Source organism: Lagenorhynchus albirostris, chromosome 2, assembly GCF_949774975.1.
Source record: "Lagenorhynchus albirostris chromosome 2, mLagAlb1.1, whole genome shotgun sequence".
Lineage (NCBI taxonomy): Eukaryota > Metazoa > Chordata > Mammalia > Artiodactyla > Delphinidae > Lagenorhynchus > Lagenorhynchus albirostris.
The window spans coordinates 114,983,658-115,008,862 of NC_083096.1; the positions used below are offsets into that span (position 1 = coordinate 114,983,658).

At 36.9% G+C, this 25,205-nt stretch overlaps 1 protein-coding gene across 4 annotated transcripts in view; it reads right to left on the reverse strand.

Annotated features, from left to right (window-relative positions):
• Nucleotides 1–25,205, reverse strand: part of ADGRL2 (adhesion G protein-coupled receptor L2) — a 271,647-nt gene that overhangs the window by 159,676 nt on the left and 86,766 nt on the right. Inside the window, exon 1 of one of the 4 annotated variants that reach the window (XM_060139664.1) lies at nucleotides 19,571–19,657. The exons of the other annotated variants lie outside the window; for them this stretch is intronic. The gene's annotated coding sequence lies outside the window, so the exon portion shown is untranslated. Of the gene's footprint in view, nucleotides 1–19,570; nucleotides 19,658–25,205 lie in introns of those variants that run through there. 4 annotated transcript variants of the gene reach the window in all.

The following is a 25,205-nucleotide window of genomic DNA, read 5'->3' on the forward strand; positions in this document are numbered from 1 at the left end:
AATTCAATAAGTGAAATACTGAAAATAACTTAAAATCTTTTAAAGTATTAGAGAATGTGAAATTATATAAAACTATATTAAGTATACCTGAGAAATTTGCTTTTAAATAAAAACAGGATGGGGTAAATAAACAAAGTTGACATTTATTTTCAAAGTACACTAGAAGTGCAAGATAATTTCTTCTTGCAAAAATTTTTGACGAAGTAGGCTTCCACATCTACATGTTCTCCCAGCAATATTTTGAATTTGAGAACACACCGTTTCCAACAGTGAACTTCCTCCCAAAAGTCAATTGTTTTAAATAAGGTCAGCATAAAGGTACAATACAGTTTTATCACCATTCAGAACAAAGAATGAAAAAATTAAAATCCACACCTCTTTTCTCCTCCAATATTATGGGACTGACGTTAGCACTCTTAATTTAATGCCAGTCTTGGGCTTATATCTCACCTCTGTATGAAAAAACAGTAAATTTCACACTGGGAATTAAACTTCAGCTTTAGTTTGCAATTAAGGTATCTGACGTTGCCTATAATGCATATGGCATTGCAGATTCATTTCTTTTTAGCATTTTTTATTTACTAAAGCTGTTGAAAAACCATGGCTACTTCTAAATCCTAACTTTCCACCCTTCCTCAGACTAGCATTTGCAATTAAACTGACTTTAATATACAAGTCAAGCAATGGTGACAATAAATCTAAGCAGCTCGTTTGCAGAAAGATATCTAAATATTAAATATGAAATTTAACAGGTTTTAATAATTAAATGGTAATTGTAAATGGTACAATATATATGTCTGTCCTAATTTGGGAAGACGAGTTTCTCACATAATACTCATCAAACTAAATACAAGAAATTGTTCAGGCATTTCACTAAATTAAAATCTTGAAACCCTACAGCTACAATGTACAAATTTAGATTTTATTAATACTTTAAATCAAACCATAGTTATTATTCAGTTTCCTATTATGCAATTTATAGTCTTTGGCTATGAATACAAGAACCTCATGTAAAACACAAATATACACCTGAAACTAGCACAATATTGTAAATCAACTATACTCCAATATAAAATAAAAAATAAATTTAATAAATCTACAAAATAAATAAACACAAATAAACCAAAAAACTAAACCTTACAGCCTCAGATCCACATAATAAAAATTTTCACTTTAATCAGCACTTAAAAAAGCATGAATATCACTTAAACATATGCAGGTATATACTCAAGAATATTTTTAGAGATATCTATAAAGGAAGCAAAATTATAATTTTTCACAGGTCACATTAAAAACATACGTATCAACTTGAAGCAATTTTTGCACAGCCAATATTCTTTAGGCGCAATGCACACACCTCAAAGCATTGTCAGAAAAATGGGCTCGTTCCTCCTCCCTTGCTCTCAACAGGCCAATGGCAGGAATGAATGACTCGTATAGAACCTAGCTCTTCCTCTACCCTGAGTTCAATCAATGGCCAAATTCTGTCCCATCACTACAAAACTTTGCCACACTGTCTACTGCCACTGCCACTCACCTGGACTGTCATCCACACTTTCTAAGTAGGTTCCGTTTCCTCCAGTATTTCCCTACTCTAGTTCATTGGTTACACCACCATGACCGTCAGCAATTAAATGTAACACTTTCTCAACAGAAAAATATTAACAGCTTTTTATGGCCTTCATGAGAAAGTCTAATCATAGTACAGTAGGCTCTTCATAAACACGCCCCTAACTAACATCCCAGTTTCATCTCCTTCCACTTCCTGGGCAATTTGTACCCTCCATACACAGTCTCCTTAAGGTACCATTTTCTGCCTTTGTTTTCCCTGACCTTTACCTCTGACTTCTCCTCCTCAAAAAGCCTGCATCTACTGAAATCCTCCTCTGCCTTCAGTTCTATTTAAATGGATTCTTTTTTCTATATTATTCATTCTGAATTCACTCCCCCTACCCTATATTTCCACAGTCTTTCCTCTAAACTTCAGGTTGGCATGTCATTACGGTATGCCTTATATTATAATTATTTGTGGAAATGTCTGTTTCTCTGATGAGATTTTAAGTACCTAGAGAGCACAGTCCTTATACAGTACATTTCTTCAGGCAGGGCCTTAATAAATGGCTGTTGATCTAAAATGAAGAATTAAAGCCCCAAAGTTAATGGATACCTAGATGAGAAATGTGCTTATAGATAAAACTGCTCTTGTAAAGAGCAAAACACAGTAAATATTTCAAAATATAGACTTTAAGACCAATGAAAGTAAATACATACTTTCGGTCTGGCAATTTTGACAAACTTGGTACTAGAAGTTCTGTCACATTTTTAAAACCACATGTGCTGTCATAATAACTTCTGTGGCATTGCAAGAAACCAAAAATAACATCTTGAAGGTAAAATCCAAAACATTATAAACACTGTGAATTATTAAAATAAACCCAAGCCCTTACCTGTCATTTATACACATGCAACATTGCCAGGAAAGGTTGCTCTGAGCTACAGAAACATAATGTACTTTGAAAATATACCTGCATGTGAAATACCCTATATTTCAAAAGATTTGGGTATGACTTTTACTTTAATTAAACTCTCAAAAGAATTCTTTTATATACTAAAAATTCTCTATGACTGTGCATCTGAATACAATTTAATTTATCAAAACTGGGAGTAAGTTGTAGGATAATGGCAAAAGTTGGATCGCTCTGGCTTAGTGATTTCTTCTGACCTTGAGAAACCTATAAATTGCACAACATAGAATGGTAACAAGGCTGACACAGAAATTAAGATTTGCTTCTTTCAATTTTACCTTTATGATCTTATTTGTACCCTATAAATGTCCCTATAAATTAAAAGTTGGTTTAAGGAGTTTTAGGTAGATTAACAGTCTTGAATATAAGTTAACCAAAAATGGAAAATCTGTCTTTCAGCTAAACTACCAAATACACCATTAGGTATTTGCACTATACTGTGAAAGATAAAGATAAGTTTATGATTATTATATTTAGAATTAAGAACAATTTTCAATTTTTTAATATTTGTAATATATTACATACATATTAAACCAAAAACCATGCTGTTTTAGATTTGTTATCATTCAATTCTTTATCTATTGCGCTTGCACAGAATCAATAAAACTCAAAGTCCATATAAAGGAATCTCACTACTAAAGACAGGGAGACTCTAATTTCCACTAAATTGTTTGTTAAAATAATATTCAATCTATTCATGAATCTTGCAGCAACAACAACAAAAATGAACTGAAGTCCCATCTTTAAACCTGTTTCTATACCATCAGGATAGGTGATTTCAAAAAATTTTAACCTAGATGTCAAACACTTATACTTCATCAATTTTTGATTGTATGTTAAAATTATGTAAAATATTGAAGCTTTCATGAGCACTCAGCATTAAAAAGTCAATTTGATAAGGAATGAATGTTCAAATAGATAAGCAGAGCTTTAAAAATTCAGAATGGTATAGCTGTGATACCGTCCAAAAGTTAACCTTTACAAGCCGTGTTAATGAAAATTTTAGCTAAAATTACATTCTGTTTCCCGGAATCCTTCCTAATAGTTTTAGTCTGACTTTCTACCTACTTGATTTATTGACACCTGTTATAGTTCCCTATCTAAAAGCCTATTCTTATACAGGGCTACATATATTTTCTTCTCTTTTTAGATCTCTTTTATGTAATAAATATAATGTCAACAAATTAAAACAGTAAAAGTACCACAAAGGTTTATCTAATTTGTAGATTCTAACAGAAATGATGAGAGAAAATCAATAGAAACTTGTCTTACACATAATGCAATAATTTGTAAGTTTAGATAATAGAGCCTAATTTTCAGCCAAATCCTGGCCAATAACTAATACATATATTTTCCTTACCATATTTTGATTGAAACAAATCTAAATAAAGTAGGATGGCAGGCCAATCAAAGGCAACAACTGTGCTACGTAGTTCCCCATACCAATCTTTTTTATACACAAACTACCTTATTTTTTCTTTTAAATAATTTTATTCACAACACAAATTTAATTATAGGATGGCAGTATATATGCATTCCTCAAACTGTCATCTAAGATGCTTCAATGAAAAGCTTCTATATTTTCTTTGAGAAAAAAATGCATGAAATAGTTTTTCTTTTGTAGGTTGAATAAAAGTATGCAAATATAAAAAGCTCACACATATGCTATAATGAATGATCAATTATCAGGCCCAATATTAAAAAAATGTTTTACAAGAGTTGAATAATGCCAAGCATAAAGGTATAGCAAATATCCTTTTTTAATTATGGAGGCCTTAATATATATTAAGTCATACGGAAACACTTTGAAGACCACCACCAAATAATGAGATTCCACGTTACATAAAAAAACGGTACACTGATAGAAATCACTAAATGTTTATCTTGGCTCTCTTTAGGAGGTCAAACAGCAGTTTACTTGGGAAGTCAAATGAAAAACATGACAATTTTTTTAAAAGGAGAAATAAGGCCCTCAGCCATCAATTCAGAAATGAGTAACATCAAATTATTAAAACAACTGAAGAAAACATTCTATCAGAGGGAATGTCAAAAATACTAAATCAATATACAAAATACTAAAATGATGTTCTTAAGAGTGCAAAAAATATCTGACATTATCATCAATTTTATAAGTATGTTGGAGTTTGCGATGACTTACTCCTTAAAAACAGGCAAAATCAGTTTTAATAAAGTAAGCTAACAAATTAAAGCTATATTTTAGTTTATTTTCAATTAAAAGTTAACATCTTGGTGAGTTAATTGCAACCCTCTTGATAGCTCCTCTTGGTTTTCACAGAATTAACAGGCAATATAGAGAATGAAGCTATTAGTATATGTAATCTACAAGATTCTCAATATTCTTAAAATACTTAAGCAATGGTTGTACTATAGGGTTTTCAACTTAGTATTGTTCTAAAGAGCTCTAATTCTTATTCTCTAATTTCTTTAAAGAATATTCTTAAACTATTAAAAATCAATTCTAAATGTTTATGAAAAATTCAACTCTAGAAAATGTGAATTCTAAGATACTTAAGATTTGTTCCTGGGTTTTTTAATCATGTAATATTATTAACTGAATAATAATTGTCTTAAAAGATATCTATTCTCATTTTAATGAAACCAATTATAGGTTTCCAGGCTGAAATGTCTAAAGAACTTACGTACTTAACGTATAACACAATACCAAAAAATTAGTTAAGAAAAAAAAAACACATGGGAGATGTGGGAGAGTGACTACATTATTAAAACAGCCAAGTATAAAAGTTACGACTGACCATCAAGTTTATTATAATTCTATGTCACCACAGTTCTACAAAATATTTTACAAGCGCTAATCAACCCTAAAGTCCTATAGCGATCACGAAGATAGTAAAATGCTTTGAGAACTGTGTTCTTAAATACCTTAGTGTGTTGCAGCTGTTAACTGAATCCCACATAGCAAAGAGTTAAAACAAAGATTTTTTTGAAATGTAATTCAAGTCATTTCATAGGCCCAGGTATTTATTTTTACATTAGTTATTGGGGGCCAGTAACTACTACTAAGAGATAACAGAGCATTTGTTATGATGCTCTGACAAGTAGTAAAATGCTGGGCTAAGCCTTTTTGTTGAACCTAAACCAACTTTTTACATAGGGCCACTCAAGTACCTTTCTGCTTTGACTTACATTTGGTCAAAACAAAAATGCTTTTTGAATCAATAAACTGATTTAAAGAGCATTAAATATAAACTAATTTTTAAAAAAACATTACATAAAAATTCAATGATTCAATAGGTTTTCTTTTCCTTCTTAAATATAAATCTCAAAAAAGGTTTTATGAATCATATTTATATTGAAATATGGAAAGCAAATATGAGACAAAATTATCCATAAGTAAATTGCATCAGTATTTTTATTTTGAATTTCAGATATTTCCTTAGGTATTGTATTTATTTTTATATAAGGCAATACAATTATGCCTAAATTATTGGAGATAATTTGTAACATCTTTTTCTTACAAAAATAGCACACTTTTTATTAAAAATACATAACATCTTATAACTTACTCTTTTTAGAAATGAATAGAAATTTGATATTCTAGGGTCTTAACATTTTCACTCTTTAATGCAGTTCTGAATTAACAATATTATGTGAATGTCACAAAATCATGTTATACGAAGTATACATAATAAAGTCTTTTTTTTCAATTTGAATAAATCTATCAAATAGATGAAAGGAAATGCCTTTGAAACATAAAGGCAAAAATAAATTAATACTGTTTATTTTTATAATTAAAATGAAAACTGTAGTTTTTAAATCCTGGTAATAAGGCAATTTAAAATACATTTAAAAATTATTTTCCAATACAGTTATGAAAACATGCAGATTCACAGTTTTGCATTCCAGACTCTTCATATAGGTATATACAAAATTTTGAAGAAATATTATTTAGGCTTTACTACAGTTTTGTTAATTTCTGTTTAAGATGTTAACATGTTAAAATATTTGGCTTCAGTTCAAACAGTAAAAAGGTATCAAGTCTTTTTTTTAACAGGAATTTCTATTTTTATAAAACTTATACTAAAAAAAGATTATTTCAAATGTACATTCATAACACATATTACCCTTATCTGGAGAATTATTCTTTATATTATATTATCCTCATAGCTTATTTAAAAAAGCGATCTCATATAGATGCAGGAACAACTAATACATACATATCTACTCTTAACATTTATACAAATGACAGGATGTTTTACCATAATTCATACTCTTTTTTATTATTCATTCGAGAATGTTTAATAAAAATTTCTTTGGTAATTTACAAAGAATGTTGGGTTATTTTAAACTGAAAAGCAGCTGTCAATTAACTCTCTCATCATAAACATCCCCAATATAATAAAATAACAATAATCCTTTTACAACAATAGTTTTTCAATAACACATTTTCTTCACAATTCAAATGTCATTATTTTAAAAATTACTCTGTAGTCTACCTTCAGATTTAAGACAAAACAAGTAGAACTTACCCTAGCTGTGCTTTTCCAGTAACCTCACAGAAGTTATGCACTCCGTGACACTTACTGTTCCTCACGCAATAATTTTCCTGGAATGAATTCTCTCTAGTAACCCTTACCTCACTGTGAAGGGAGGTGTGATATTCGAGGGAAAAGGGTAATGAGCTATAATATCAGATTCCATTTTCCAGTGCTTATCATATTTAGCACCAACTATGATAAGAAATCTCTTTTTATCATATTATTTAAGGCAATGAAGTAAAGTTGGCAGTACAGGATGTCTATCAATAATTCTATGGAAAGGAGTATTTGGACACTTTTGTAAAACATACCATCGTAATCCTATTGAAATGTAATTGCTGTTGTTAATATTCTTACCCTGATATGAAAATGTTCTGCGTAAATGTAGCACAGACTTGTTAAGATAATACAGGACCATGCTGGGAGGGTAGTACTTATACAAAAGCCCATGCCAGTACCATAAATCTCATTATTAGACAACAGTTTCCAAACTTACAGGGTCATTCTGTATAACAGTTAATAACCTAACTTTCCACATTAGTAAAGATTAGCTAATAAAATAATAAATCCACAACAGTAAATTTCAGTAAGAAACAGCCTTTTAAAATACAAAATAAATATTTTTGTCATCTCATCCTTTGGTAAACTAAGGGAAAAAATGAACTATTATATCTCTTTTCAAGGATGGATAAGTAAGTAGATAACCTTCCTTCTTCCTAACAAGCAAATTCTTAAGCAATGTTACTATACCAAAATGTAAAATTAAAATAAAATGATTCATTTTTAGTAGAATTTAACACAGTATCCTGTCCTTAAATTTCCTGGCACAATTAAACATACTCAGGTAATGTGAAAAATTCGCTCGCTAAAGAGATCCAAATGCTCCTAAAGTCTTTCCAGCCAGATTACCTAAACACCTGCTTGCAAAATTCTCAAGTATTCCTGAGTATCTGATTAATAATTTCTTAGAAATTTAGTTGACATGGGGTTCATAAACAGAATTCAGTTTTTAATCAAGCAGTCTATCATGTCTGCATTCATTTTTTACCAAGTTAGCAGTTTCCTAACCCACTTAACAGAAGGTCCTTATTAGCAGTTTCCTTGTTTAAGTGTCACTGCACGAATCGGTCCATTTTTGCAAGTAAAAGTCACTAATCCAAGGTGATCATTTTTGTTTTTAGAGAAGAGCATATGCAACACACCTAATTTGATCTATTAATTAAATGTAGAGGAATGTAATTTACCCCTTACTGTTAAGTGACTGTTTTACATTTTACATAATCAGGAAAATTATCTAAAATATTCAGATCGCTCTTTTAACAATTATTAGATATTAAACGAGAGGTCTGAGACCATCCTCCCAGAGCTTTTGCCAATCATTTAAAAAAATAAGAATCTCAAAATGAACCTGATGCATTATTTTCATTATCTTTCTAGCAATTTTTACTAATTAAGAAAAGGTAAATACAGAAAATAAAATGTAATCTGTAAATATATAAAATGATAAATACCTGGCATTATATTTCGCGAGAATTTGGCTAATCTCAAAATGCTTTATTTTCCTTAGAACAATTTTTCTCAAACAAGAATAAAAACTATCTTAATAAAGTATCATTTTCAAAAGGGAAATAATCAATTTATACTGCTTTGATTATTTTATCTCATATGCAAGCTCCCTCTACAGGTAATAACAAAGGTTAGCAAAAATATCTGAAACGTGGAGGCAGTTGTGTGCGTAAAGATGCAGGTCACCATTGCATAAAAATGCTATTATCTAGCATTGTTCCCTCCTCCTTACCAACTATCTGATTAAAATAACTGCTCCTGAAAATCTGTGGTTCAACATTATTATTCTTGTACTTCATCTTGGTTAAGAATGCAGCTAGAGCAGAGAGGATACACGAACTTTTCAGTCACCCAAGAGCTGCTCTCACAAAGTGTATTTCAAGGAAAAGAAAACATTACCTTGCTTACACAGTACCAGCCTGCAATGGTAGACCACCCAACACAAAGCTGCCCAACCCATTTACCTGGTGCATCTTCTGACTGCAAAGTAAGCAATCAAAAGCGGCATCTTACGACTGATTTACAGTGAAAGATAAAAAATCAATTTTAAATGACCACAGAAACAACTATATTTTATTCTTATTTAGAATTCATAAACTTAAACCAGAGAGTATTTACTTTTGAAAAATAAATATATTTTCATTAATTCAATACAAAAAGGAAAAAGAAACTGAGCTGCTTTGAAAAATGTTCTTTACCGCTCCATAATATCTTTTTAATATCTTTTTCAGAATCTGTCTTAGGTTTTTGTTTACACATTTTCCTCTTTTCCCCAGGTATACAGAGATAAAGGTGTATCTCTGCCAAGGGAGGAAAAACAAATCAAAGTTAAGAACCATTTCAAAGTCTTGCGGGCAAGGTTTGCCAAAAAATTGTTTCTGGACTATGTTTATTTCCCCTCTCCTTTAAGATTTCCCCCTTCTAATATGCATACCCCACCTTTATAGCATATAAGCAGTGACTGTAAATTTGAGGCAAGTCAGTCTGACTTACCTATAAATGAATTGACAGGCTTATAAAAAGTGATTTTTGAAACTAAGATTCTTAAATAAAATTATGAAAGATATGCTAACTTTCATACTAAAACATACAGAAATATAGAGATATCAATTATATTTCTTTTTTCCAATTAAACAAAGAAAATAAGGTTAATGGGAAAAGCAACGTATAATAAGCAGAGGTTTTAGTGAGCTTTTTACTTACAAGAAAGAAAGAAAATTTTGTTTCACTTATACTTTTAAATATTCAGGCTGCAGACCTAGTTTAAAACCAAAGGTAATATAAAAAGTGGCTTCCATCAAGGCTATGGGTGACAAAGCATTTGCAGCAGAAAAAACAAAGGGAGGGGACGTCCCATTATTCATCATCAATGATGTTATCAAGAGGAAGCACCTAATAGTCAAATATCTTTCACATGACAAACAGAACTTTGAAAAGGACAAAAACAGTAAAGTGTCCTTAGTAAAAGTGAAAATATCTAGCGTACCATAATTTTAGTGTAATTTTTATTTGTTGATGAATATGAAGCAAAATCAAGTGTTTTAGAATTACGTCCATCTCTTCTGAAATGGAAAACAAGATATATAAAATGGATCAATTCTTCATTTAATACACTAAGCCTTTATCAAATTCTACGAAAATACGTGCAATCACTGGGATACAAATGCATAAGCTTACATCACCAAAATTAACATTTCCCAAACTGTCTTGGACATTAACCATAGAAAAGCCAAGAATTTTAAGATTTAATACATACCATAAGCATCCTGAGATTAATAAGATGAGTAAAGAACATGCTATATAAAAAATGTGTTCTGTAATTTCTTATCAACAACCACAGTAATAAACAGTAAAAAATGGTAGGCTTTTAAAGCAGAGGAATAAAATTTCTGCAGGGAAGATACCAGTGGAATAAAGAAATAACAATTCCAAACAGAAATACTTTTCTTCAAAGTAAAGACACAGGGAAAATAGCTTTCAACATGATTTTTTCATGTAGTAAATTGCAGTTGACAACTGCTTAAGTAAATATAATCTACATAAAACAGAAATATTTTATCAACTAGAGACCTTATTGAAAATCTTGTAAACACTCACCCATTATATGAAGTGGTGTCATACTATTTTATTTTAAGAATAAATGATTAAAATTAGAGCTCACGTTATAAAGAAAACAGGGAGAATTCTCTTTTCCTCTCTCTACAGATAAACACTATTTACTATCCTCTACAAGAGAAAGCATTAGTCAAATGCAAGGTCACCTAGACCGCCCCCGACAGTCAAGAACCATTTTTGACAGTAATTGGGGTTAGATTATTATGTCATCTAAATCCAGTGCAATAATCTGTTTGAGGTATGGACTGATGTAAAAACACCTACAAAATGAGGCAAAGTGTGCACAGCACAGGAATTTCATGGTCCAAAGGCAGGAAATACCTTTGAGAACAAAACAGAGATCAAGTAAGTCATATCATTTTCAGAATCAGTTTAAAAACAGGTACCTTAATCATACATTACGTTTTAAACTTGCACCTGTGCTAATTTTTAGCCAATAGCTGTTAATAAATACTGATGTATACAGAGAAACAGAATAGTCAAAAGTGTATGCTTATGTAAGTAAGTACATGTGTGCATATATTCGACCAAGAAAGGAGTTAAAAGAGTATTATCTAATAACTGAAAGAACAAAATTAAATCCTTTCTCTTTTATTAGGAATCTCACAGTGCATTCTTCTTTGCTACTACAATGGCTAAAGTTTTTGTTATTCATCTAGAGAAAGACACAGGGTTGTATCTGGTTTTGCTCTGGCAAAGTAGTATGTGTTTGAATTGATCTAAGTCTAAAGTTAACTACCTTTTCAACTTCTCCTATCTCTCATGTCCAAGAACTAATAGTTTTATCCCTGTTTCTTTTTTCAGCTACCAGATTAAACAATTTTTTTGAAGTTACTTCACGCATCTTAAAACAGAATTAAGATCTGGTCATTATTTCAGGAAGTTAACTTCTGCTTAACCTGCCTGCTTTTTAATCTTATATTTCTATTTTTATTGAAGTATTGAATCTATCCTTTAAAAAACGTCTCCCAAAGAATCTTCAGCTTTAAGTAGGCTTCTTTTAAGCAACTCATTTCATTACTGAAGTTCAGAGATTAAGGTGTAATCCCTGTGTGTGAATTTTAATGTTTATAATGTACTCCTCACAGATTGGAAAAAATCAATGGCAAGACCAACAGGGGCCCGTTTTGCTCAGCATACGTTTTCCTGTCAGGTCGTGATTAATGCTGTGCTCTGTAGAGGGAGACATTACATCCGGGCTAAAACAGACCTAAATTTTACCCTCAGGCAAAAATCTGATTTAAACATCTCTATTTAAAGTGACATTTGTCCTCCCTTTTCAACTGGTTTCCCCAGAAATTCCAGGAAGTTGACTTCATGACCTAAAAACAGCCGGGTAGCTGTGAGAGGCAGTTGTGCCTGTTCTTGCACTTGGATAAATCTGGGTGCCGGAATGAATCCAGGTGGTAATGAAACAGGTGCCCAGCTATCTGCTCCGATGAATTCCATGCCACTTTACTACTATAAGAATTTAAGATTTAGAGTCCCGTATAATTCTAGAGTCAGTAAAAATTTTGAATATGTGTTTCTTTGGCTGATTATAACCTAGCTATCCCTACTGATGGATTAGTTCCTTTTGATTCATAAAATTACATCTGATTTTTCACTACACTGATCTGAAATGTCAACTGATTACGAATTCTAGAAATCCAGAAAAGCAACTATGTCATGCAATAGCTTCCATAAAAACAAAAATGGAAAGAAAAAGAAAAAATGTTCACATAACCAAAGTCCCCAAGTAAACAAGATGTATGCATATAAAAACAGGTGCCAATATCGTTACACTGTGAAACATGGTAACTTTCGATATTATTAAGCAATTTAGACACTACACTAGCAAGTTCCTACTAACCAAGGTAATCTAATTTCTGTTGCTTTTCAAAGTAAATTGATTATTTTTCTTTTAGCCATTCTGGTAATTGAACAAATTTATACAACTGATGGGATTTTATTTACCACTGCACAATGCATAAAATCCTTTGCAAAGACAAACTGTATTACTTTATACAACTGCATTTTTGTTGTAATTAAACAAATTGTATTTAAACTTGCTCTGTGCTTCCAAAGCAATCAATAGCATTTTGCTATAAGCTGCACTTTACTTGCAGGTGTTAAGCACTTGGTTCTTTCATTCGCTCTACCCTTTTTTTTTCTTTTTTAAGGTAATTTTTATTTACAAAATAAGGGAATTTTTTGGTAAGAAACAGCTGTTTAAAAACTGTTGGTAAGAATATATTGGAAAGTGTCTATAAATTATAGCCTACATTAAGTCCATCAGATAAATGATCTAAAAAAGATTTTTTAGGTCTTTTTGGTTGTTTAGGACCTTTCCTTATACGACACAATGATCCACTCAAAACAATACCTACTTACATCAGAATAGCATTTAAGGTATTTTTATAGTTTATAACATATATTTAACAAAACCTATATATTAAATTCAATCGCAGTCGTGAATAAAATTTAGGAATTAGATCCTAGTTATAGTTACTCCTTTAAAAGTTATCACACCAGGTCAAGAAAAATGACATTATTTTAGGATTCTACTTCCGTAATTCCAATAATTAACTATCTCTAAATTAACCCATTTCCTTAACCTTTTTCTTAAAGCATTAAAAAATAATAATCACTACTTGACCAATCTTGAGTAGCAAAAAGATTTTAGATAACAGTTTCAATTTTTCTGATAACATCAAGTCTAATTACAGTAATCTGGGTGATTAAATACTTTTCAACCTTTCAACCTTCAATCAAGAATTATTTGAAGAGATGAATATTTGGGTGGGACTACAGACTAATAATTAGTGTTATGTAAGAGAGAAGTTAACCAAGCTATGACCATAATCTATTTTTAAAATAGAAATGTTTTAATCTTTCTTAAAAATAGTTATAAAACAGATATCTATTTAGGTAATGTGAACTAATATTTAAACGAATTACCTTAGTAGTTGATACGACCAAAACACAAACAGGATTTTAAGTCCTTTCCTAGCAGCTAAAGTTACTATTTTTAAATAGCAATCCTGTATGAAACTAAATTCTTCAAATTTCCAAAACTGCATTTCATTCTTAATCTATGTACAGTTAATCTGTGCAAATGGTACGGATTCTTATTAAAATGAAAACAGATTTCTATCAGGTAGGGTTTGGCTCATACCTTAGAATAAAATACACTGTAACACTCTCTTCATCTCATACTACACTTGACAGTAAGCTCAGTGTTACTGAATATTTATTTACAAAAGTTAGGCCAAATAAATATTTTCATAGAAAATAGAGCAATAACATTTTATCACTATGGTGTGCAGACTTCTAGTTACCTTCTGACCTTCCTAACATCTCAATCTTAGCTCATATATTCCTATATTACTTAAGACACTAAAATACTATTTTAAAAATTTTAATGAAACACAGAAAGCTCCAATAATCATCAAATAAAGTTCTAACCCCAAGTAAACCTTAGTTTTAAAGCTCTCCTCTTGATAATTTTAAGAAAGGAAACGCCCAGAAGCTTGGTGTTAACGTTTCTGCTCATTGTGAAAATTGCAGCAATAAAAACTCCAACTGCTTGTCTTAAATTAAGACTTGTAGTACTCCATGTGAGATCTGTATACTTATACTAGTTTTTATAACATTTGGAAGTTTTGTTTTCTGCTTTGACGTTAGTCCATTAATAAAGCAGAGAGTCAAAAGCCTGGAAAAAATTACATTTAGTGGAAATCTTCAAGTCAAAACCTCAAGTAATTGGTTTGTTTTACCCCACATGATTCAATATTCTGATTTCCCCAACTACCTGCTCCCAGAGCTATCTGCATTTCTAAATTTGTTTTCTGTTGCCAACACATAGTAACCCAGTGACTGAAAATGGCAGCTGAAGTGCTTCTACAACACATTAATTTTTTTCTCTAAGTAGTCCAATTTTGTCATCTAAATGTTGAAAAATCTTTTCACTGCATTTTACATCTTCAGAGATTTGCGGAATTCATGATCACCATCATATAAAATGAAGAGCAATGTTCTCAAGACAATTTTTAGATCATCACTAATAGCTCTAAAGGATAATGTGTTTTCTTTATAGCACTCTGCATTCAAAGCAGACTAGTTAACAGCAACTTAAGTGCAATAATAGCAATTACATCAATGTGGGCCTTTTTACCTCGAAAGTAGTTCTTAGACAACTGAAGAGATCAGATAAATAAACTATCATAAAATGATTTCAGGGTAATAAGATACAATTTGAATGCCACTAAAAAATCCTCATCTTAATCTGAAAAAAAGTATTATCCTATTACACTGAAGACTAAAAATGTTAGGTGATTAATGATTATTTTTCCCTCCAAAACTTTTTATTAATTTTCACTTTTAAAAGAAAAAAAAGGAGTTCTGAACATGTGTAAAAAAGAACCCTCTAATGAAGGGATATCAATTCACGTTCAAAATCAACCAACCATCAAAGGTAAAACTATAAAAAATATGTGCTTACAAATCTCCAAACCGTCCCTGAGATTCACTTTCATCTTAAAACTAGTTTTTAGGAAATCTAAAGCTAAATAAATAAAACCAATATTTCCCCAGAAGTTGAAGATAAAAGTTCTCCCTTGACCCATCTGCTTGCCATAAAATGACCCAAATGACCCAAGTACTTGTTCTTATTTGTTTCTTCATTCATGCATATTGAGTTGTTAAAAGAAATTCAGAGAACGTATCTCTCTGCAAATGTAAAACAGCATTAGTATACTCTAGCTATATATATTAAGAAAAACCTCCTTTAAGCTGACCTCTAGAGTTTACTGTTAGGTAAAATACAAAAATTTTGAGACAAAACAATCAATATTCAAACAATTATCTCCATATGAAATTCATGAAAAATTTGATTATCACTTAGAAATCTTTTTCAAACTTACACTGGCAACAGAAGTTGCGTTAACAAGTCCATGTTGAGTTTTTAATACTCAAAACTCTCCACTGACTTTTTTTTACCTATTAATTTAACAAGTATATTAAAAATAAAGTTTCCTAGGTATAAAAGTGTCCTCTTATTACAAGATTTCTATTGTTTTACACATTAATTAAAAGACTTTCTCAGCCATTTTACTAATATAACAAAGTGTAGGCCCTAGAAAAGTATTAAGTTAGAAGGAAAAGCTCTCTCACTCTCTCTTCCACTGAAGGGACCACAAGACAGGCAACAGTGACTATCATAAAATAAAAGGTCACTCTTTTTCTAGGAACAAACCATTTATCAATAGAAGATACTTGTCTTTCCATTTGGAAGGGCTCCACAGCAAGAGACAATGTTTTTCCCTCACATAATTACAAAACAGTAAAAGTTCAGAAACACAGCCTGAATCCACCTCCCTATTTTTACCCTTTACAATTCTCATTGCCCTTTGGGCCTCCACTTGGAAGCAAATGGAAGACAGGCTGAAGTTTTCTCAATTGAGCTGAAGCTAAGAAACCTTTGATATGCTAATGGTCCCCTTCAAACGGTAAGAATTCACACTTGCATTAATTCAAACAATTTGTGCAGAATGATGTGAAATGGCACCTCTTTTAGAGGCAAGTAACAAAAGGAGAGAATCGGAATGTCTGAAGAAACTAAACAACAGAACATTTGTTCTACAGTATTCTATTATGCATAAATGTATTGGAGGGTGGAGGGAGGGACAACAAAAAGTTCCATAACACACCTGAACAGAAGTAGATTTTCTTAGATACTAAATTTAAGTTACAAAGTTACCTTTTACCTAGGTCAAGAGTCCCATCACAACTGGGAATGTTGCCAAAGACCACACAAACTATTCTATTTTTCTGCTATGGAGGCAGATTGCCTCCTTAGTGCCTGTCTTTTAAGGTTTGCCCAAGATCAAACTTGATTTAGTAAGAGACATCCCAACAGGCAATCATTTACCAAACGGATGTGACTTTTCCTCATTGTGCAACTCGAGTTGAGCAAAGAGCAAACTCGGTGGGGCCCGTTCCAGACAAACACTGCCAGGGAAATGAATGGACCAACCAACGTCCGTTAAATGTACGCCTCAGGAAGAGAGAAGTACACATAGTGTAAAGAATGCAGGAGAAAATTTAAGAATTGGGGGCGGGGGCGAGGAGGAGAGTGCCTAAGAACCTGGCCTTTGTAACGGGAACCATATGGCTGGTGGCTGCGGCTCAGACGCTCCCAGGCTGCTTGGAGAAGCTGCTAAGCAGCCTGACACCTTTCAAGAAACAGGAGGAAAACATTTCCCGGGTCTGAATCTGAGACAACAGTTTGCATCAGGAAGAACGGAATGGGGGGCCAGAGAAGGGGAAAAGGATGAGGGGGGAGGAGTCCACAGAAGGTGGGGAAAGAAGACGGACACCGCAGGACTTGCCTCTCCAACTACGCTTTCAGGGGACGGAGTGAGCAGAGGATACAAAAATAAATATGAATAGAGACATACGTTCCTTAGTCGCCGCTCATTGACACTTTGGCACAAAGTAAAGCTTCCAGCGATTTCCCCTAACCCAAGCCCCGCAGTCCGGCGAAAGGAACAAACTTTCCAGATCCCAAGCGAAGGACTCTCGCAGGAGTGCCTCCCCAGCGCTGCGGCGCTTTCGTCGCTTCCCTCGCCCCCGCCTCTCCACCAGAGGGTCGTGTAGCCCCAGCCAAGCAACGAGCCCACGCTCGGTTAGCGCCGGTGGCGGGGGGTGGCCTCCCCGGCCTCGCGCCACTCCCACGCCGTTTTCCCCCGTCGCACCCCACCCGGCACCCGGCTCCCACAGACCAGGCTTCCAGAGACTCGCAGCCCCAGCGCCAAGCCCAGAAGCCCACACCCCATAACTTCGCCCGTAGGCCCAGCGCGGCCCGCTGCTGCCCTCTCACTGCAGGCGCGGGAGGCACTCGGCCTCCCCAGAGCCTGCCGGGTGCCCGGCCCCGCTGCGCCGCCCCTAATCGCTGCCAGCCACAGTGCTGGCCCGGCCACATCTGGCTGCGCTTTGCTGACATCCTCGCCTCTCCACGCCACCTAACCGACGAGAAGAAACCACCCGCAACAACTCATCCCATCCCCCCATCCTCCCACCCCACCCCCGTTCACTTGCCCAGAACTCTCTCCCAGCGCTCGGCCTCCCCGCTCCACTCACAGCCCGGGACGGGTCTGCAGGCAGCTGAGGCGGGGGAACGGGGGCGCGCTCACCTCCCGGCCTCCGGCCCCACCGAGGGTGCGCCCCACCTTCCCCCTCCCGAGACGGGCTGTGAAAAAGCGAACGGCACCTTCTGACCCAGGCTTTCAGTAAATCAAAACATGCCGAACCCAATCCTACCCTCCCCTCTCCTCCCGGAGCCCCCTGCAACTAGACTACAGCCAAGTGAGCGTCCCTACGCTCGCAGGGCGAAGCAGCAGCAGACTGGACGGGAAGGGGAGTTCTGCGGATCGATTTCCGAGGAGGGGGAGGAAGAGGAGGGGGCGAGCAACCCGAGCCGGCGCGGGTCTCCCCCTTGGCCCGGCCGAACATAAACAAACAGCCGAGCCCCAACTCACCCGCGGCTCCCTCCACCTCCAGCATCCACCCCAGGGCGGGAGGCGCAAAGCAAACAGGTCTCCGTAGCCCGGCACAGAGGCACATTGTTCGCTCCCACGGCTCTTACCTCGGTCTGCGAGCGCGCCCCCGGGGGCAGGCCGTCTGGCGCGGGGGCCGCCCGGAGAGAGGCGCAGAGGGCAGCGGCCACCCGGGCCGGCGAGGGTCCAGGCCGGCCGCGAGCGGGTCGCCGGCCGCCGAGTCCGAGCGGGAAGCAGCGCCGTGGCTCGGCGCGTCCTCCTGCTTGGCCGCCGCCGCCGCCGCCGCCTCCTCCAGCCAAGCAGCCAGCGCCGGGCGGCTCCTGGGGTTAGGTCAACATTTTCCTGCAGTTTCCCACACGCCGCTCCGCGAGAGGGGTCTTTTGCACACGCGCACGCGCCCCCAGACCGCACGCTCCCTCGGAAAGATAAGAAATTCGGGAAGCAGAGCGAAAGGGGTGGCAGAGGCAAAAAGCTCGACAGAGGTGCGCAGACTTGGGAGTCCCCTCCGAGCTGCAGACGCGGGAGGGGCGGGCAGACGCTGGCGGCGCGAGGCCAACTCAGTTCGTCAGGCGAAGCCCCTCAGCCCGCCGTCCGCGCCGGCCGGCTGGCATCCCTCGAGCCGACCCTGCGGCCTGGGGCGGGAGACTGCAGCGGCCCCTCCTCACATTTCGGGTCTCCGGGCCGATGCTGAGCGGTGGCCGCTGCCCCAAGACTGGCTGAAGGCGAGGACTGGGGTTCGGGGAAGCGGGGAGGTGTAGGGACGAGACACGCGACGCGCAGCAGCGGAGGGGAGGTGCCCCCCCCGCAACGATCCCAAGGATTCTCCGGTAAGCTCCCAATTTCGCTCCGGTACCTCTGCGTGTGTGAGTGTGTGAGCGGAGAGAGTGTAAGGGAGAGAGAGGGAGCAAGAGGGAGCGAGGGAGAGAGACGGGGGATTGCGAAGTCCTGACACAGACTCTCCGCGAGGTCTGAACTGGAGTCACCTCCCAGCCTCCTTCTCTTCCTCCTCCTCCTCCTCCTCTTCCAACACCTCCTCCACCCCAGATCTCCACCTCCCCACCCCCGCGAGTTCGCCTAATCATATAAACATATTAACTTGTACAGCGGCAAAGACCAAACCTCTCCCTCCTGATTTTTCCAGCAAGGGGCTCAGGCAAACTCAAAAGAAGATTACAGGCAGCTAAGTACAAAACGTGGAGCAGATAATCTATAACTCACTGCCGCCCAATGGCCATTTTCCACCCCATTTGAGCAGTTGCGTCGGTGGTGCACCCGAGCAAGGGGGAGGGGAGCGAAAGGGGACACTTACGGGTTCGAGCTGTTCGGGTGGCGGTGGCCCAGCAGCCGCCCGAGAACAGGCCGGCCCCGGCTCCGCCGGCGGGGCGGCCGCAGGGCTGTCCGGGCGGCGGCGGCGAGGGACGCGCGCACACGGCCGCTGAACGCGCCTCGGAGGCGGCCTGCGGTGGCTAGCGCCCCTCCTCTCCCTCCCCATCGGCTCGCCCCCCCGGGTCTCGGGGCTCCGCATCCAGACCCCAGCGTCAACACACCCATTCCATCCCGAGCCCCACCTCCCCAAACTCCACTCACTGCGCGCTCGGTCCTCCGCGCGCTCCGGCGGCGCGCGCTGTCCATCCTGTCCACACACACGCACTTTAAAAACATTTATTTTATTTCTGGAACGGGGTGAAAGGTATTTGGGAGAGCGCGGCGCTCCGGCCTCCGAGGCGGGGGGCAGGGGGCTGGCCCGGAACTCGGGGTCTCCTCCCCTCTCCCCTCCAGGCTCAGGAGCTCTCTCCTAGCCAGCACTTCGGAGAGGCGCTCAGGATGCGTCTTTTACCCACCCCGTCTCCAGGTTTTCTCTTTTCTCCGCGCGGCGAGCCGGAGGCCCCTAAACTTTTCGTTTCCGCGGCCCTCCTTTTGTGTGACTGCTCGGAGGAGAAAGAACGTCTGTTCGCCTCGGCTGCCTCCGTCCGGCTGGGGCGCGCGGGGGACGCTCCATGGTTAATGCGTCTTTGATACCTGAGATTTCCGGCGAGCTCGTTAATGAAAGTTACATTTTTTTTAAATTGCAATGACTTTTTCTTTGTAGTTACAGAGAGCTAGCCAAACTTTGACTTTATTGACTATATTTCACAAGAGCGTTTTGTTTGTTTTTGATTAAACCCACCAGGACAAGCAAAGGAAGGAAAGGAGACTACAAGGCTCTACTCGCAAGTGCATTCATCGTGCTGTTTAGGTCTGTTTCCCTCATTTCCTTACATTGAAACTGCTTTTGCTCTTGTCCTCTGACCACACTTCCTTGCGCCTCTCTGTTGGTAGTGTTAGCAAACAGCCAGACAGCGCCTACGATGGACCTAAACTAAAGAGAATAGACCACGTCGGAGAAAATCGTGCTTGAAAAATGTTCGAAAGCCAGTTGTGTCCTTTGCATACGAGTAAAATCCAACCTGGATTTTTTTTTTAATTACAAAATTTCTGAGCTAAAATGTATGTCTAAACCACTGTTTATACTAATGAATGAAGGCATCAATTAAAGAAGCTTGTTTGCATTGGTTTTCAAGAAAAACTGATTCTCCAAGACTTAAAATCTCTAGAAAATAGGATGAAACTTGAGCTTCTTCGCTTTCAGAAACAATATGTACTTTTTGTTGCTGTGGGTATGTTGCAGTCATCATACGTCAGAAATCATTTCAAACAACAGTGTTATTAAAATGTCAACAGCAGATTGTTCAAAAGACATGAAGACTCTAAATACCTATATTTTGTCACAAAGCCAGATATTTGTAGTACTAAGGTAAATCCAGCCATTAGTCAAGTTTTCTCTCAACTTGTAAAAAATCAAGTTAAAAGTACATATGTGCAAATAACTGAAACATGCTCTTTTGGTTGATTCATTATAATTCTCAGGTTCAAAGAAGAATCCTTGATGATCAAATTTTTTTCTACTTAATGTATTGATGTTTTAACATTCTCACCAATACAAAAGATAAGAGGAGCCACATAGAGCATTGGTGCTTTAAACTACATGAACACTTCCATTTGGAATTTCTTAGATAACATAATTCAAATATTATCGGTGCAGGATATAAACTAGTCTAGAAAAAAACAACACTTATGCAGAGCTAGTGTGAAACCTTATTTCGTTTTTACATCTGTCAAAATTTATACATACAACAGATCTACCTAGGAAAACTAAATCAGGCTTCTTTAAAGTAGTTGAAAAGAAGGAAGACTTATAGAATTCTCAGACCTCAGTGGTCATTTATATCACAGTCTCCCTTGGAATTTAAAATTATTTTATTCAGTATTGTAAGCCAAGATATGTCAAACTGATAATAATTTGCATTTACCGAAAAATTTTAGCCCTTTCTTTTGTTCATCTTTGAAGATTTTTCATTCATCTAGGCATGATTCTCATGAAGTCCCAATGAGTGCATGGATCAGTTTAATGCTGTTTTCTTTGGGGAGGCAGAACTTGGGCTGACGTTTTTATTTAGTAAGTTTAGTAAGTAATCAATAGAAAATTTTGCCTGAATTAAGCTGCCCATATGTTGGCTCATTTACTTGTTTATTTAACTCTCTCAGAAAGAATCTCAGGAAGAACCCACTGTCTTCATTTCTTAGGTCTGATGCACTTTGACGCTCAGGACATAATTGAGTCACTCTCCACTATGTTCCTGAAGAGACTACAAAAAAAGGAGGATGCATGGGAGGGGAAAGAAATTGTCAGAAGTGGGTTAAATCTATAGGGAGTGGGAAATGCCTCAAACAAGTTTTTAATTTTAACTCAATAGTATATGTATTTTATAGAGTTCAAAGAGTTCAACACTTTTTTCGTAAGCATATAATAAGCTTGCTGTTTTTATAATTATATCTAAAGGTATCTCTTCTCTAGGATAATGTTTTAGATATTAAAGAATTTTTAATTCTTTCCTTGCACTTTACACATAATAATGCTTCAACCTTCTTTTCATCCACAAAGAATTGAAACAGAGCTTTTAATTGCATTGATACATTCAAGATTAAGCTGTTAGCCACAAACCTGCCATTACAAAAGAACACTTAAATGACACACACACACATCCAGAAAACATAATTTGTCTGACACTTCATGACAATTCAAAACATAATTTATAACAATACAGGTGTTATGGTAGAAAAAAATGAAATGAGAAACTTAATAATGTTCACAGATGTTAGCAAGCTAAGGGGAGTTGGAATATGTTATGCATTCCCTGCAATCCAATCAATTTAACTACACAATCTGTACTATTATTTAAGTAATGGCAAAATCATTGACTTATTCATAATACTTGCTAATTGTTTTTAAAAATAAATTCTACAAAGGACAAAGGAAACACCCATTTCCATTTGTTTTATGTTAAATCAACATCTAACCACGCATGGTGATTTCATTCAAAGAAAACAGAAGGAACTCATTAGCTTATGTGGTTTGAGAGATTGATGGGCTTCAAACATTTTAACCATACATGTTTTTTCCAACTGTAGAAACTCATGTTTTTAATTTAAACATCTTTATGAAACTAAAGATTATTTTATTCAATGGAGTCACATATTTCTGATACAGAAATTGTGCTAATTTTTAAAGCTATTTACCATCCAGGCATCTTCATTTAGAGGGAAGTGATGAGGTACTTGTCAAAATACAAATATGAATGCTAATAGTATGGGTACCAATTTAGCGAATCTGAAAAAGTATGAAAATGGGCGTGGTTGCAAAGTATCGCGGTTAGTATAAGCCAGTAGAACACAGTAACCTCTTCAATGCCCCACCCTGGCAAACTTGGATATAGGTAAGCCAGTTCTAAAAGGGGCCACATGGAGGTGGACTTGGGTGGGGCAGAGAGAGGATCCAGGTCTTGATGCTGGATCAGAAATTGTGTGAAGTTTGAGCTACAAGCTGTAGAGAACTACCAGTGAGAATAGATTGTATTCATTACTTTTGCCTTTGATGAGAGAGCTCTGTGAAAGTTCTAAAACAAAACAAATAAAAACATGTGAAACTGCTCTAGTTTCTAATACAGAAATAGAAATAAAATTAGCTAGATTTCATCCTAAACTTTGTGTTCCCTTTTCTTCGTTACTGTTCAGTGTTGCTTAGTGCTGAAACGTTTTCCCTACTCTAGAAAATAAATCTTTTAAAGCTCTAGAGCAGATCAAAGCAATTATGTGAATACCCAGACTTAACTAGAACTCGTTGAAAGTTCCTAGCATTGTTTTTCATTTTAGTTTTGCCATGCATGTAGGCTGAAAAGAAATCAGAACTCATTTTCCATGAGAGAATAAACATATGAAAGCATTTGGGAAAGCCAATAAGCTTTTTTTTTTTTTTTTTTTTTTTTGCCAATAAGCTTTTAATTCTTCTCCCAGTTCTCTCCAGGCTGAGTAAATCTTGGTCCAAGAAGGCGAAACCCTATCTAAAATGTAGAGATGCAGTCTCCAAAAATAATGATAGTTTAAACTGTATTATAAATATGATTATGGTGTGCTGTACTTAATGATATTATTTAGAAGTACCTGATCACATATATTATTAAATACCTATCAGTTTGTAATAAATACTTCTTAAAAATATGCACCGAAACAACTGGTAGCTTGACTCTTTCTGTGTGCTTAGAGTGTTTATATATGTCTAACTGTGTATAAAGGATTATACAATTTTTATACCATTATGATACTCAAAAGTAAGCGAGTTAAAAAAGTTGCCCCTCGGGTTTCCCTGGTGGCGCAGTGGTTGAGAGTCCGCCTGCCGATGCAGGGGACACGGGTTCGTGCCCCCGTCCGGGAAGATGCCGCGGAGCGGCTGGGCCCGTGAGCCATGGCCGCTGAGCCTGCGCGTCCGGAGCCTGTGCTCCGCAACGGGAGAGGCCACACAGTGAGAGGCCTGTGTACCGCAAAAAAAAAAAAAAAAGAAAAAAGAAAAAAAGTTGCCCCTCATAATACTGCTCCACTGAGTCTTACCCAACTCAAAGTCAGTCTTTATTGCTTTCACATAGATTATTCTCATAATTGTTGGTAATATCTGCACCTTGAGGATTTTCTATAATCGTGTCTTATAGATCTACTAGCAATGTTTCTGTCAAACCAGGAAGTGTAACTATAAGAACACACATTTTATAGAAAGCTGTCTATGACTTCTTATAATAATTATTTTTTCATCATAAATTCTCATAACCAAATGTTTTCTTACTAAAGTGTGTAGTTTAAAATTGAGCCTCCTCGTCCCTTTCCTATACATGCAAACCTCTGTCAACAATACAGGTGAGGGGCTTCCCTGGTGGCGCAGTGGTTGAGAATCTGCCTGCTAATGAAGGGGACGTGGGTTCGAGCCCTGGTCCGGGAAGATCCCACATGCCACGGAGCAACTAGGCCCGTGAGCCACAACTACTGAGCCGGCGTGTCTGGAGCCTGTGCTCCACAACAAGAGAGGCCGCGACAGTGAGAGGCCCGCGCACCGCGATGAAGAGTGGTCCCCGCTTGCCACAACTAGAGATAGCCTGCGCACAGAAACGAAGACCCAACACAGCAAAAATAAATAAATTAATTAATAAACTCCTATCCCCAACATCTTCTTAAAAAAAAAAAAGATGAAATTTCTTTAATTTTTTTTTAATTGTTAAACTAAAAGTAACCTAAAAGCACAAGTCTTTGTGAAATAGCAATTTCACTCAAGTTTAAATTGAATTTTTAGTGCCTCTGAGAATATGACTTTGATTATTCATGTCATAGTTCACTGTAGTATGGCAAAACTTGCAAAAGGCTTTTAAGAGTCAGGAAACAAATTCACAAATGCCCTCTTTGCATTTTAGAAAGTGAGTCAAAGATATAATTATATAACACTTCTAATATTTCATATTAGAATACATTGAAGTTATCCTAATGATACAGCATAAAATGATAACTGAAATATGTGATCTTAGTAT